The sequence below is a fragment of the Rhinolophus sinicus genome, linkage group LG04, assembly GCF_036562045.2.
Source record: "Rhinolophus sinicus isolate RSC01 linkage group LG04, ASM3656204v1, whole genome shotgun sequence".
NCBI lineage: Eukaryota > Metazoa > Chordata > Mammalia > Chiroptera > Rhinolophidae > Rhinolophus > Rhinolophus sinicus.
Window position 1 is genome coordinate 106704934 of NC_133754.1, and position 12266 is coordinate 106717199.

Genomic DNA, 12266 nt, shown 5'->3' on the forward strand with positions numbered 1-12266 from the left:
AGGCTTGGTAGGATCTGTTCTCCAGACTTTCAATGCCCTTACCCTTCCAGACTATTTCCACAACTTAGAATTTACAGGTGTTCTGAAGGGAAGGCAAGGGGTCCCTGGGCTTTCTGAAGCTTGGGGTTAGCAGCCGTGGTGCTCAGCTCTGTGACTCCGCAGCAGGTTCTGCGCACAGTGCTGTTTGGAGTCAACAGCCTCAGCCAGGTCTTCTCCAGTGTGTTGACACTTGGAATCCGTGTGGTAACTGAGTGTTGGATCTGGGCACTTGAATAAAGCCTGTGTTCAGGAAATTTTCACTTTTTAAAAAGTAAAGTCATGACTCATACGGGTATAAAACAAGCACATGCCAAAGATTTGATTCAAGAATCATAAAGACACCTATCCAGGCACCACTCCACCCTCCACTGCCCCCAAATTTCCCAACAGAATTGGTTCAGCAGCAGGTGTTCAGGCAGTATGGATGCCCGGCCAATGACCCATCAGTGCGAAGTGTCCGACCACAGGAACCAGCTGCCTTCCACCCACACCCTTCGTGTGCATTCCTATGGAGAGGAATGATTTGCAGTATTATCGGTTGTCTCCTACTTTCACCGTTTTTCACAGCGAGGAAAGGAAAGGATGCATAAGCTTATCTGACTAAATCAGTAACCAAGGAAGGACAATGAGCCTCCTAACTAAAAATCCTTAAAGGCAAACCAAGGGGGTCAGTCACCACACACCCTACAAAGTTTCAACACTGAAGGTAAGTGATTACAAGAAACAGTGCCTGTTCTTTCTGCACCCTGATAAAGATTCACCTTAAAGAATTTCCAAGTACCGTATTTTGCCATGTAAAATGCACATTTTTGGGCCCAAATTTGTGAGGGAAAAATAAGGATGTGCATTATACATGGGTAGTACTAATTCCGTATCTATATAAATGTTTTTAATTCTTTCATTTATTTTTATGAGTTAAAAGTGTAACTCTGGAAATCAGTGACAATATCTGTATGCAAAATAATACCCTGGAATACGATAATCGGTTTTGTTGAATTTACGACGAACTTGCAAAGATGAAGAGTTCTTGGCCTTCTGTGATGCGTAAATATCGTAAATTTGTTACCAGTATATAAAATTCCTTGTACCTGTTCTTGTGTTTTGTAATTATTTGTTACATAAAATTTCTTGTATCATCACATGTTAAAAAATAAATGCTAAAATTCCTTCATAATACAAAAAAGTACCTAAATGTAAACAGATAAAAAAATTTGAATTAAAAAATTAAAACGAAAAATTATTTTCCCTGAGGGTTTGGGCCAAAAACATGGGTGCGCACTATACACAGGAACGCATTCTACATGGCAAAACACCATAATTGGAATGTTTCTGGACCCTACTCATCTCCCTGACGCCAGGGGGCGCAGCAACTCAACCTTGTCTTTTCTATGCATCCCTTTCGTTTGATGTAAAACTGTACATCATTGAAGTGTATGTACCCTAATTGTAACTTCTAACATACCAAACGTACCTTTGTTGGCTTCTCTGCCTGTATAAGTGCCTCTCACTTTCCTGAAGTTGGAGCACTGTTTCAAGACTTCTTGAAGCGCTGTCTCCGGCTAGTCCTCAGGTCCAGACAAAACTCTGCTTAAATTTAGAGATTGTTTTCTTTTTGTTGATAACAGTTTTCTACATTTTTTCATAAGTTTTCCTCACAGTTGGTAAAAAAAGATGATGCAGCATAGATTCTGAAGAAAAATTATGTATGTGGGGGGGAGCGGATATTCATTATTCCAGACTTTGATGCCACCAGAGATTTTCAAAATAAACATGCTATGGAACTGCTGTTTTACATTTGGATTTTTTTCCATTCTACAGGAAATCTAAACACTTTGTGCAGACTGCCATGATTTTCATAACTTACAGTTGCATTACCCTTCTGTATGCCCTGGTCACTGGGTGGTGAGACATCCATTCAGATGTCTTTTCTATTATAGAGGGGGCTGCAGTGGGGAGCTCTGCTGCTGTTGATACCCTGAAAAATCTTGGGGGTACAGGGTCGGAGTGCCCGGCCTACAGGCAGGGATGCTCTGCCCTTGGCACACATTGGCAAGCCAGGCCAGTAGGCTGGCTGCTGTGGTCACAAGTGACCCTATTTCGCCAATCTTTCCTGCCTTGGGTATTGTTTTAAAAATATATTTTAAATAATTGAAAAGGAATGAAGTTAAGAGAGGGTGTGTATGAGTTAGATGATTCTAGAGATGTCTTAAAAGTTCTGAGTTCATTCATTCCTGAAATTCTTGAGAGCCTGTTCTGGGCCAGGGCTGTGTAGGCACCTCCCCCCACAGGAAGCCTCAGAGGCTGTGCAAATGGGCGCCAGGCTCAGAAGAGAAGTCCGCTCTCCACAAGGGGCGGCTTCTGTGGATTTCTGGATTTCTGACAACTGAAAATGGGAGTATTTTCATTTCAGGTTCGTTCCTTGACCCATCTGAGTGTGACTGAGAAGAGTCAGGAGTGAGGTGGAACCCCATATTTGCTCCAGGATGCTTGGGATGTGCTGCAGTCTGTTTAAATTCAGTTCCAGGTTTGGAGGGGTTGATGGTGGTCTGGGGAGACTCCATACTGGGGGCTGCCCACAGTCACAGGGTAACCAGCCCCATGGGGACTTCTCACAGTGGTACTGATAAGAGGCTCTGTGCTAAACCTTTGCATGTGTTGCTTCTTTTAAATCTCTCAATAACTATAAGAGGTTGGTACTCTTATTATTTTCATCATATAGATGAGGAAACAGAGGTTCAGAGAGGGTGATTAACTTGCCAAGGTGTCGTGCGGGAGACCCTGCTTGCTGCGCCATTTGTCGTGCAGGGAGGCCTGCGGGGTCTCTGGTCCCGCTCTCCACACAACAATGCAGGATATGGTGAGGCCAAAAAGGAACACCCACGGAGCCATAGGTAGGGGAGTCATACCACTATATTCTCTCTGGCGGCACTATACTCTCACTGGAGGCTGGATCCACACTGTCCTCAAACCGCCATCCGCGCTTGCCAGCCCAGCCGCCATCTTCTTGCTAGCCCCCATTCTTTTCCTCTCTCTTCCTGCTAGCGTAGCCACAGCAGTTATATTAGTGGCCAATGGCTCACTGGTTACAGCTGACGGCCAACTAGCCACAGCTGATGGCCATCCAATCACAGTTGATAGCCATTTACTACCTGAGCCAGCACTTGTCTATGTGAGGCTGAGAGCCTGGAAACTGCTTTTTGGGGTTCTGCCCCACACAAGGACACAGAGCCCCTAATTACTCCATCCTGCTGCCTCCCTAGATGAGATGTGGGTACAAAGAACAGTGAAGTAGAGGTGGTCACTGCTGAGAGTGCCAGCCTGGTGCCCTGGGGTTAAAAAACAAGGAGTCTTGCCCAGTGTGTGTGGTGGGCGTGGGAGGGGGTATCACTGAGGACAGGTCTCTGAGCTGGAGGTGAGGGATCAGAGAGGTGAGGTGTGGCCCTCCACCTCACTTCAACCAGCATAGCTTTCCTCCTCAGGTGGAATGAAATGCTCTGCTGCTAGGAAAGAGAAAGTGCGTTTCTGGGCTCCAGGGCAGGCAGGAGCCCCGCTGACGAGCCTAGAAGGCCAAGACGCACTGCTTGAGCTTCATCCTGGGGCTGTGGAACCACTGAAGTTTTTTATTTTTTTTGAACTAATTTTAGAGTTATAAAAAAGTTGTGGAACTAGTGCAGCGTTCCCATGTACTTCTCTCTCAGCTCCCCCCGCATAGAAACTCTTAATAACCCTAGTCCAGTAGCAAAACAAGCATATTTTCCTTAGTATTATACAAGCTTATTAACGAAACTCCTAACCTTGTCCGAATCTTGCCAAACTGCTCACTCATGTCTTTTTCTGTTCCAGGACCCCACACTGCATTTAGTTATTTCCCCTGAATATTCCCCACTTTGTTACAATGCTGGGATTTTTCTTTGTCTTTCCTGATCTGGATTAGAGGACTGGCTGCTGTTTTCAAAACATGCCTTCAGTTGGGGCTACTTCCCTGTTTGCTAATGACTGCAATGAGGTTATGCATTTGGGCAGGAATACTACAGAAGTGAAGCGTCCTTCTCCATGTGTCAGGTCAGGGCATGTGTGACGTTGGTGTATCCCTGGTGATGTTAGCTTGACCACATGGTTAGGCTGGTTAAGTTTCTCTACTGTAGTGATCCTCCCTTTTCCATCCTAGTTGATAAGAATCTTGGGGGTTGCTACGTAAATCCTGTTTCTCCTCGGATTTTCACCTGTGCCTTTTGCCTCCATTGGGACGTCTTGTCTATAGCCTTTGGCCCTGGTGTTTGCCTGAGTGTGATTCTCCATGTTTCTCTTTCCATCACCATTTGTTACTTAGAATTCTGCAAGGATGAACTGTGTCTTATCCTGCATTACTAACTTCTCAGTTATTAATATCAGCATGGACTCATGAACATCTATTTGATTGTACAGGTTAAAATCTGATACCGTCATTTATTTTGTTGATAAAATGATTCCAGCTTTGCCAAGTAGGATTTCCTCCAGGTCAGGTCTGGTGTTCTTTTGAGAAGCCCCATCCTTTTGGAGGTAGGGGCTTTCCTGACTTTCTGGCACAACAAGATACTTCAGGCTCATCTTGTATTTTCCCTGATTGAGCCGTGGAATCAACCAAGGGTCTCTAGGGTGCAGGAGAGTGTGGTCAGGGGGTCTCTGAGGACCAGGTGGGGTGGTCAGGGGTCTCCTAGGACAAGGGGGGTGTTGTTAGGGGTCTCTGAGGACCAGGTGGTTGTGATCCCGGGGTTTATAGGGTCAGGAGGGTATAGTCAGGGGATCCACTGTGGGCTGGGGTAGGTTGGGGGCAGAGGTGAAAGGCTGGGGCTGGAGGTTGGGTGGGATCAGCTACCTCAGGTTGAGGTCGCCTGTCTTCTTACTGTGCCGAGGGAATCTGAAGCTTGGTAACATCAGAGTGGGGTTTGACTGGGCTTCGTGTCTGGTGATGCTCCGCTTGACTGAGTGGAGGAAGAAAGTGACTAAAATCAAAATTTGGACTATGCCACTTTCCAAGGAAGAGTTGGCATGGTTTTTAAACACCATAAAGTAGTTTCCCCTTAGCTGTGCTTTCATTTTCCACAGTTCAGTTACCCAGGGTCAACTGAGGTCTGAGAATGTTAAATGGAAAGTTCCAGAAGTAAAGAATTCATAAATTTTAAATCAATCGCCATTCTGAGTATTGTGATGAAATCTTGAGCTGTCCCACTCTGTCCTGTAGGAAGCTGACTCTTCCCTTTGTCCAGTGCATCCACACGATAGATGGTTCCCGTCCATTAGCCACCTACCTTGGTTATCAGATGGACTGTTAAAGTGTCACAGTGCTTGTATTCAAGTCACCCTTATTTTAGTTAATGATGGCCCCAAAACTGCAAGAACCTGGTGGCAATTGGGATGTGCCAAAGAAAGGCAATTACAGTGCTTCCTTTAAGTGACAAGGTGAAAGTTTAGTACTATCCATGGTTCCAGGCATTCACTGGGGTCTCGGGAGGTATTCTCCGGGGACAAGAGATGATCGTGTTCCCAGAGCACTGATGCGGCAGGAGTTGCATGTGCCATCATTTAAGTTCATGGTGAAGATGTGTTAGCAGTGGTGGGAGGGCACCCCAGCCTGGGGCTCACTCTGTGCTCATGTGTTTATGTGGCACAGAGGGTAATGAGAATACAGAGATCTGGACTGCTGGTGCCATGGAGCAGGGCACTGGGTGGGAAGGGCCTGGGGCTGCACAGATCTGAACCTCACAGAGTCTGGTGGAGTCCGTGTGTCGTTCCCATGGAGGCACTTTCTAGACAGCCCGGGGTGTCAGGGAAGCATCTTTCCCGTGTTATAGATGAGGCCTTGGCAAACAACGGGCTTCCCTCACCTGGCCGTGGTGCCACCTCCATCTATCCTGACACACCCTCAATCTCAGCACCGCTGTGGGGCTGCTGTCACCAGAGGGACTGGAGGGCAGGCAAAGGAGTCCTCGCTGGGTATGGGGCACTCCTGAAGGCACCAGGGGGTAGGGCTTCTCACTCAACAACCCTGGTGTCCCCAGGCTGACTGGTGGAGCAGTTGGGCCTGGGTCTTCCTGGGAGGGAAAGGGGCTGCACCAGATCCTGCCCACCAGGGACTGACAGCTTTGACCAACCCAAGACAGGCGGGGATCCAGGCGCTGGCCTCCACAGCCAGGCCGGGAGACTGGCTCTGCTTCAGCCTGTCAGGGTCAGATGTCATAGGATGTGTCTGTCCTACTGCTTTTCGGGAGATCGTAGTCCCTCCCAGGTGAGGTTTTCTGTATTGGTTTGGCTCACAGCTAGCTGCCTTCCATGCCTAACACAAGCCTGTCCCCTATTTCCTTGGTTACCATCCTTTAGAAAATTCTGGGTTTGTCATGGCGGAACTGGTTGATTGAGGAGTGTGCTGGGGCATGTGGGGTGGGAGCTCATGTGTTTATGGTGTGTATGCGCATTTGTGTTGCACACGTGTGCAGAAGGTATGTGTGTGCACTCTTACATGTGTGTGGTCATGCATGTGGCCCCCACCCACCTGCCCGCAGGGTGGGAGCCTCAGGGGCACGCAAGTGGGCAGACCCCAGAGGCCACCAGCGCTGGTGCTGAGTGTGTTGAGACCAGGCACTGAGGACGGAGAGCCTGGAGCCACCGTAAAAATAAACCAAAATGATGTATTCATTATGTATTCAGTATGGAACTACATAGTAAACAGTTCTTATTTAATCTGAAGGCTGCTGTTTTCTGGGCGATAGGCTCTGGCGGGGCTGACACCCTCATATTGGAAGGATGCATTGTTCCAGCTCCTCCGACTAACACAGCAGGGTCTGTGCTGCCACCTGTCCCTTCTCCGCCAGGTCAGATCCACGTGTGGGGGCCTGCGGGAGGTTTGAAGCTTAGTCTGCTGGGTGGCAGGAATCTCCGGTTCGTGTTTCTGTGAAATGTCAAATGTTCAGCGCAAAGAAAAAAAAGCATGTCCAGCTTCCTGGGGGTGGGGCCCATGTGCCCTTTATGCTCCTGGGGGCCCAGGAAAATTGATGGGGCAGCCACTCGGGCATTTTTAAACCCAGCAGGTAAATGCTTGGAATTAAAGTATTTCTGCCATTTTTGTACATGCCACAGGAAAAATCACACTGCTCGAACCTCAAATAAAGACACATTTTCTTTGCTGAGTTTTTGAACAACAACAAAAGTCAACCATGGCTCTGAGCCCCTGAAACCGAGTTACCTGGTGACAGTGGTTACCTGATCGTGGTGCCACTCCTAGCAGAGGTCACCTTCTGCAGCAAGACTTGGGGCTGAATTCAGAAATGTTGCCTTTCTCTGAGAGAAATTTGGGTGTTCATTTTGGGTGAAAAGACCCACATTTGGACAATTAAATGAAGTCACCTACGGAAAGTACATGAAACCTAAGGAGTGCTTAGAAAACAGGAAATTCCCATCTTTTTGGGTTTTTGTTGATTACACATTGTTCATCACAACAGCACGAGACAACAGAATATTTGCCTATAGCCAGCATGCAGTGTGTGCTGTCGCCTCCTCCTCTGTGGACGTCACTTCACAGGGCCGTAATCCCGGCCCCTCTGAGTGCCATTGCCCACTGTATGTGCCATGGTGCTACAGCACTTTCCTCATTATTTTAAGGGCGGCACATAACTCGCACATCAGTGCTTTGGGAACAAGTGCACACTTAGTGACACACGGTATTCACCCAAACAACAAGCCTGTTTTATTTGCAAATTCTCCAAGCATATAAAGGTTCAATGGGGACATTGGGAGCCTTGAGCCTGGAGCTGTCTGCAGGGGGTAGGATGAGAAGCATGACAATTTCCGGGCACCTAGGGCCTCCCCTGGTGGCACCTCCCATCCCTGACACTGCACACGTGTTAGTCTCTATGTAGGCATGCATGTGCGTGGGTGTCTCTCAGTGACTGTGACAGCAACCCTATAAGACCGGCACTCTGGGTCACAGGTGCCGTGGGATTGTGGTGCAGGCCACCTGCCACAAAGCCTGTCCCTACCCAACAGGGACCTGAGAACACACCCGAAACACAGGCCCACAGGGGGCCCAACCTGACAGACGTAGTCTGTGGGCGTGTGAAGAACCACAAGATCTGGAGGGTTTTAGGTCCACGTATTCTGGGCAACAAGTGGTATCCTGGCTTCAGAGTAATTTCTCCATTCATGTGAGCATGTAAAATGGGTTACTGGTTGCGGTGTTGCGACTGCAGTAGGATTGGGTGGGGTCTGAGGTTCAGCGCTGGGGAAGAGAGAGGTACCCTTTGGAGAAGGAGAAATCGCTTGATTGCTGGTTTCTGCCCATTTCTACCTGCCATTGGGCTGAAGGGGAAGATGGTGGAGAGGCATCAGGAGAGACATCTCTGTGACCTCCCCTCACTCAGCCCGTGGGCCCAGCGCTGGCTAGGGCAGAGAGAACATAAGTAAATGTTCTCCACTGCTATGGGAGAATATTTTCCAACAAGGGAAAGTTTGCAGTATGTTGTAGGGTGAGAGAACCGTGTTCTAACGCAGCATATGGTAGGTGCGATTGGAAAATAAAAAGCACATGTAAACACTGGAGTGCTGTCCCAGCACCAGGTGGCATTTGCGGGGCAGTTGCCATGAGCTAGGCCCGCACTGGGACACATGCAGTGGCACCCACAGAACCCTCCAGCCACATGGAGGGCCCAGGAGCAAGATGTGCACTTCACAGACAAGGAGATGGAGCCAGTCAGCCAGGGAGGGGGCGCTGAGATGTGAATGCGGGGTTTCCCCTGCAAGCAGGGTATCTTTTTCCCTTAAAATGTTTCTCCTTGTAGCATTTACTTTATATTGTAAATTGTAATATTGTAATAATGCATACTAGTGCACCCTCTTTGCAAGGTGTTTCCATGCTACCAGAAATGTACATACATAAATACACAGTGAGAAATGAGCATTTCCAAATTTCAGACTCTTGCAAGGGGACTTCTGGGACGTTTGTAGGCCTTCCCTGAGGAACTGCAAAGACTTGGACTGAGATGGGTGGCATTAGAGTGACAGATGCTCAGAGTCTGCAGTCGGGAACCTTCGGAAGCTGAAGCTCTGTGCTCATATTTGCAGAGCAGCCAGCTGGCCTGGGCTGGTACCAGAGCTGCCTGTGCAGGGCTGTAACCACAGCACTTACAATGTGTTATGTGGCGTGCCGTTCAGGCTCTTCATTTGCAGAGGGAATGACCTGGTTGGACAATTATCAACTCTGTGCTTTGGCTCCCTGGGCTGAAAATGCAGCACTCACCTTACAGGTGTGCAGGGAAGATTAAACAGGAAAGTCCATGTCAAGTTCTCAGCACAGGGTCTGCGGGAGCGGATGTGCCTCAGGCATGTGAGGGTCGGTTAGCATCCTTGAAATTGAGGGGTGCAGATGAGAGTGAGGGTGAATTGTGAGTGCGGAAGTGAACTTGAGTGTGAGGAAGGTTGTGTAACACACACATACTCTCCATCATACACACACACACCGCCCTCTGCCCCGCCCCTACGCACGCACACGTCAAACAAAGACCTCTTTAAGCAGATGCGTATTCCCAAACGCCGCCCTAGCCATGTAGTAAACATCCACACACCACAGAAGGGGGTTCACTGTGGTGATGGAGTATTTAAAATGCCCGCTATCTCAGGACCTTCTAAAAAGTCTGCAAGAGGGAGGATGGGTGGCAGAGATATTTAGAACAGTGAGTAACACCCTCCAAGCGTGCCAGGGCCCTCTGCAGCTTGGGCCTGGAGGGACCTCCAACCCAGGGCACTTCCCAGCCCCACACTGCCATGGCAACAGTGGGCATCCCTGGGCTGCTTTCCTCTAACCCTCCTGCTGGCTCTGGAGCAGGCATGAGTTGTCAGGGCTCTTGTCTCTGTGCAGCTACCAGACAGAGAAGGAAAGGGGCTGCCTGTGGACTCCTCTGAAGGCCCCTTGAGGACCAGAACAGGGAGGCAGGGCCACCCCAGACCAGTCCCAAGCTGGTGGGGCCCCGCTGGCCTCCCCCTGCACTGACTACCCACAGCACCACTCAGCACGGCAATAAGTCCGGTGCTGCGTCCAGGTCCTTGGTGACTCTCTGCAGTCCCTCCAGCAGGCGGGACTGGGCAGGAGTGGCAATGGTGAACCCTGGCTCTGTCTGCTTATTTCCTGGTTTTTCTCTTCAAGAGACAGTGATGAGTAGGCTGATATTTGAAAGGGGGAGACATTCCCCACATTTCATGTGGTGTTGAAATCCTGGGTGGGCGTTACCCTGCTTGTTCTTCAGGGCGATGGGGCTGGGGTGAGTCTGCTATGTGACTTGAGGAGGAGGGTCCACCCACCCCACCAACGCCAGCATAGAGGCTGACAGCAGGGCCGGGTTTCCCATGGGGTTCCTGACGTCCCAGCTCTTGAACAGAATTGCCCAGGATATTTATAGAACAAATGTATGCTGTTGGACCTATGACAGGACCTGGTTTATTATTGGATTTTCCCACCTTTACCCATCTTCCCTGTCTTTTTGTTTTATTTTATTATATTTTATTTTATTTGTTAGTTTCAGGTGTACAAAGCAACATAATGATTAGACAGTTACACCCCTCACAAAGTGATAACCCCACCCAGTCTACTACCCCTCTGACATTGTACAGCTATCTATTACAATGCCATTGACTATTTGCCTATTCTGGACTTTGTATCCTGTGACTATATATATATATATACATATATATGTGTATATATGTGTGTGTATATATATATATATATATATATATATATATATATATTTATAGTTGACATTCAATATTATTTTATGTTAGTTTCACATGTATAGCGCAGGGGTAGTCAGGCATCTACACAATCTATAAAATGATCGCCCTGATAAGTCCAGTGCCCATCTGGCACCCTACATGATCTTTACAACATTATTGATTATATTCCCCATAATGTATTTCACATCCATGTGACTACCAATTGGTACTTTCTAATCCCTTCACCTTTCTCACCCATTCCCCAACCCCCCTCCCACCTAGCATCCATCAGTTTTTTCTCTGTATCTCTGAGTCTATTTCTGTTTCGTTTGTTCATTTATTCTGTTCTTTAGACTCCACATAAAAGCGAGATCATATAGTATCTCTCTTTCTCTGCCTGGCTTACTTCATTTAGCATAATACCCTCTAGGTCCATCCATTTTGTTGCAAATGGTAAGGTTTCATTCTTTTTTTATGGAAGAGTAATACTCCATTGTATAAATGTACCACAGTTTCTTTATCTGGTTGTCTATGGATGGATATTTCAGTTGTTTCCATATCTTGGCTATTATGACTAGTGCTGCAACAAATATAGGGGTGCATATATTTTTCGAATTAGTGTTTTGGATTTGTTTGGATAAATACCCAGGAGTGGAAATGCTGGATCATAGGGTAGTTCTACTTTCAGTTTTTTGAGGAAACTCCATGCTGTTTTCCATAGTGGCTGTACCAGTTTGCAATCCCACCAACAATGCATGAGGGTTTCATTTTCATTTGTCTCAAGGTATCTTTTGATTTCTTCCTTGATCTCATTGTTGACCCATTCATTATTTAGTAGCATGTTATTTAGTCTCCATGTGTTTGTGTTTTCCAGGGGTTTTTTCTTGTAATTGATTTCTAGTTTCATAGCACTGTGGTCAGAGAAGATGCTTGATATGATTTCAAATTTCTGAGACTTGTTTCATGACCCAACATGTGGTCTATTTTGGAAAATGTTCCACTTGAAAAGAATGTATATTTTGTTGCTTTGGAGTGAAATTCTCTAAAAATATCAATTTAATCCATTTGGTCTAGTGTGTCATTTAAGGCCGCTGTTTCTGTGTTGTATTTCTGTCTGCAGGATCTGTCCATTGATGTCAGTGGTGTTTTATGATTGTGTTACTGTTGATCTCAGTCTTTATGTCAGTCGATATCTGTTTTATATATTTAGGTGCTCCTATGCTGGGTGCATAGATGTTTACTAGGGTTATGTCCTCTTGTTGGATTGATCCCTTTCATTATGTAATGTCCTTCTTTGTCTCTTACTATAGCCTTCATTTTAAAGTCTATTTTGTCCAATGTAAGTATGGCTACCCTAGCTTTTTTCTTGTTTCCATTTTCATGAAATATCTTTTCCAATCCCTTCCAGTCTGTGTGTGTCTTTTGATCTGAGGTGGGTCTCTTGTAGATCCCTATGTCTTTTAATTGGAGTGCTTGATCTATTTATATTTCAA

General features: G+C 47.0%; 1 protein-coding gene across 2 annotated transcripts in view; it reads left to right on the forward strand.

The window, feature by feature from the left end:
• The first annotated feature begins 2426 nt into the window (after window positions 1-2426).
• Window positions 2427-12266, forward strand: part of FGD3 (FYVE, RhoGEF and PH domain containing 3) — a 66010-nt gene continuing 56170 nt past the window's right edge. Inside the window, exon 1 of one of the 2 annotated variants that reach the window (XM_074330170.1) lies at window positions 2427-2449. The gene's annotated coding sequence lies outside the window, so the exon portion shown is untranslated. The remainder of the gene's footprint in view (window positions 2450-12266) is intronic. The other variant, XM_074330174.1, reaches the window with a different exon arrangement.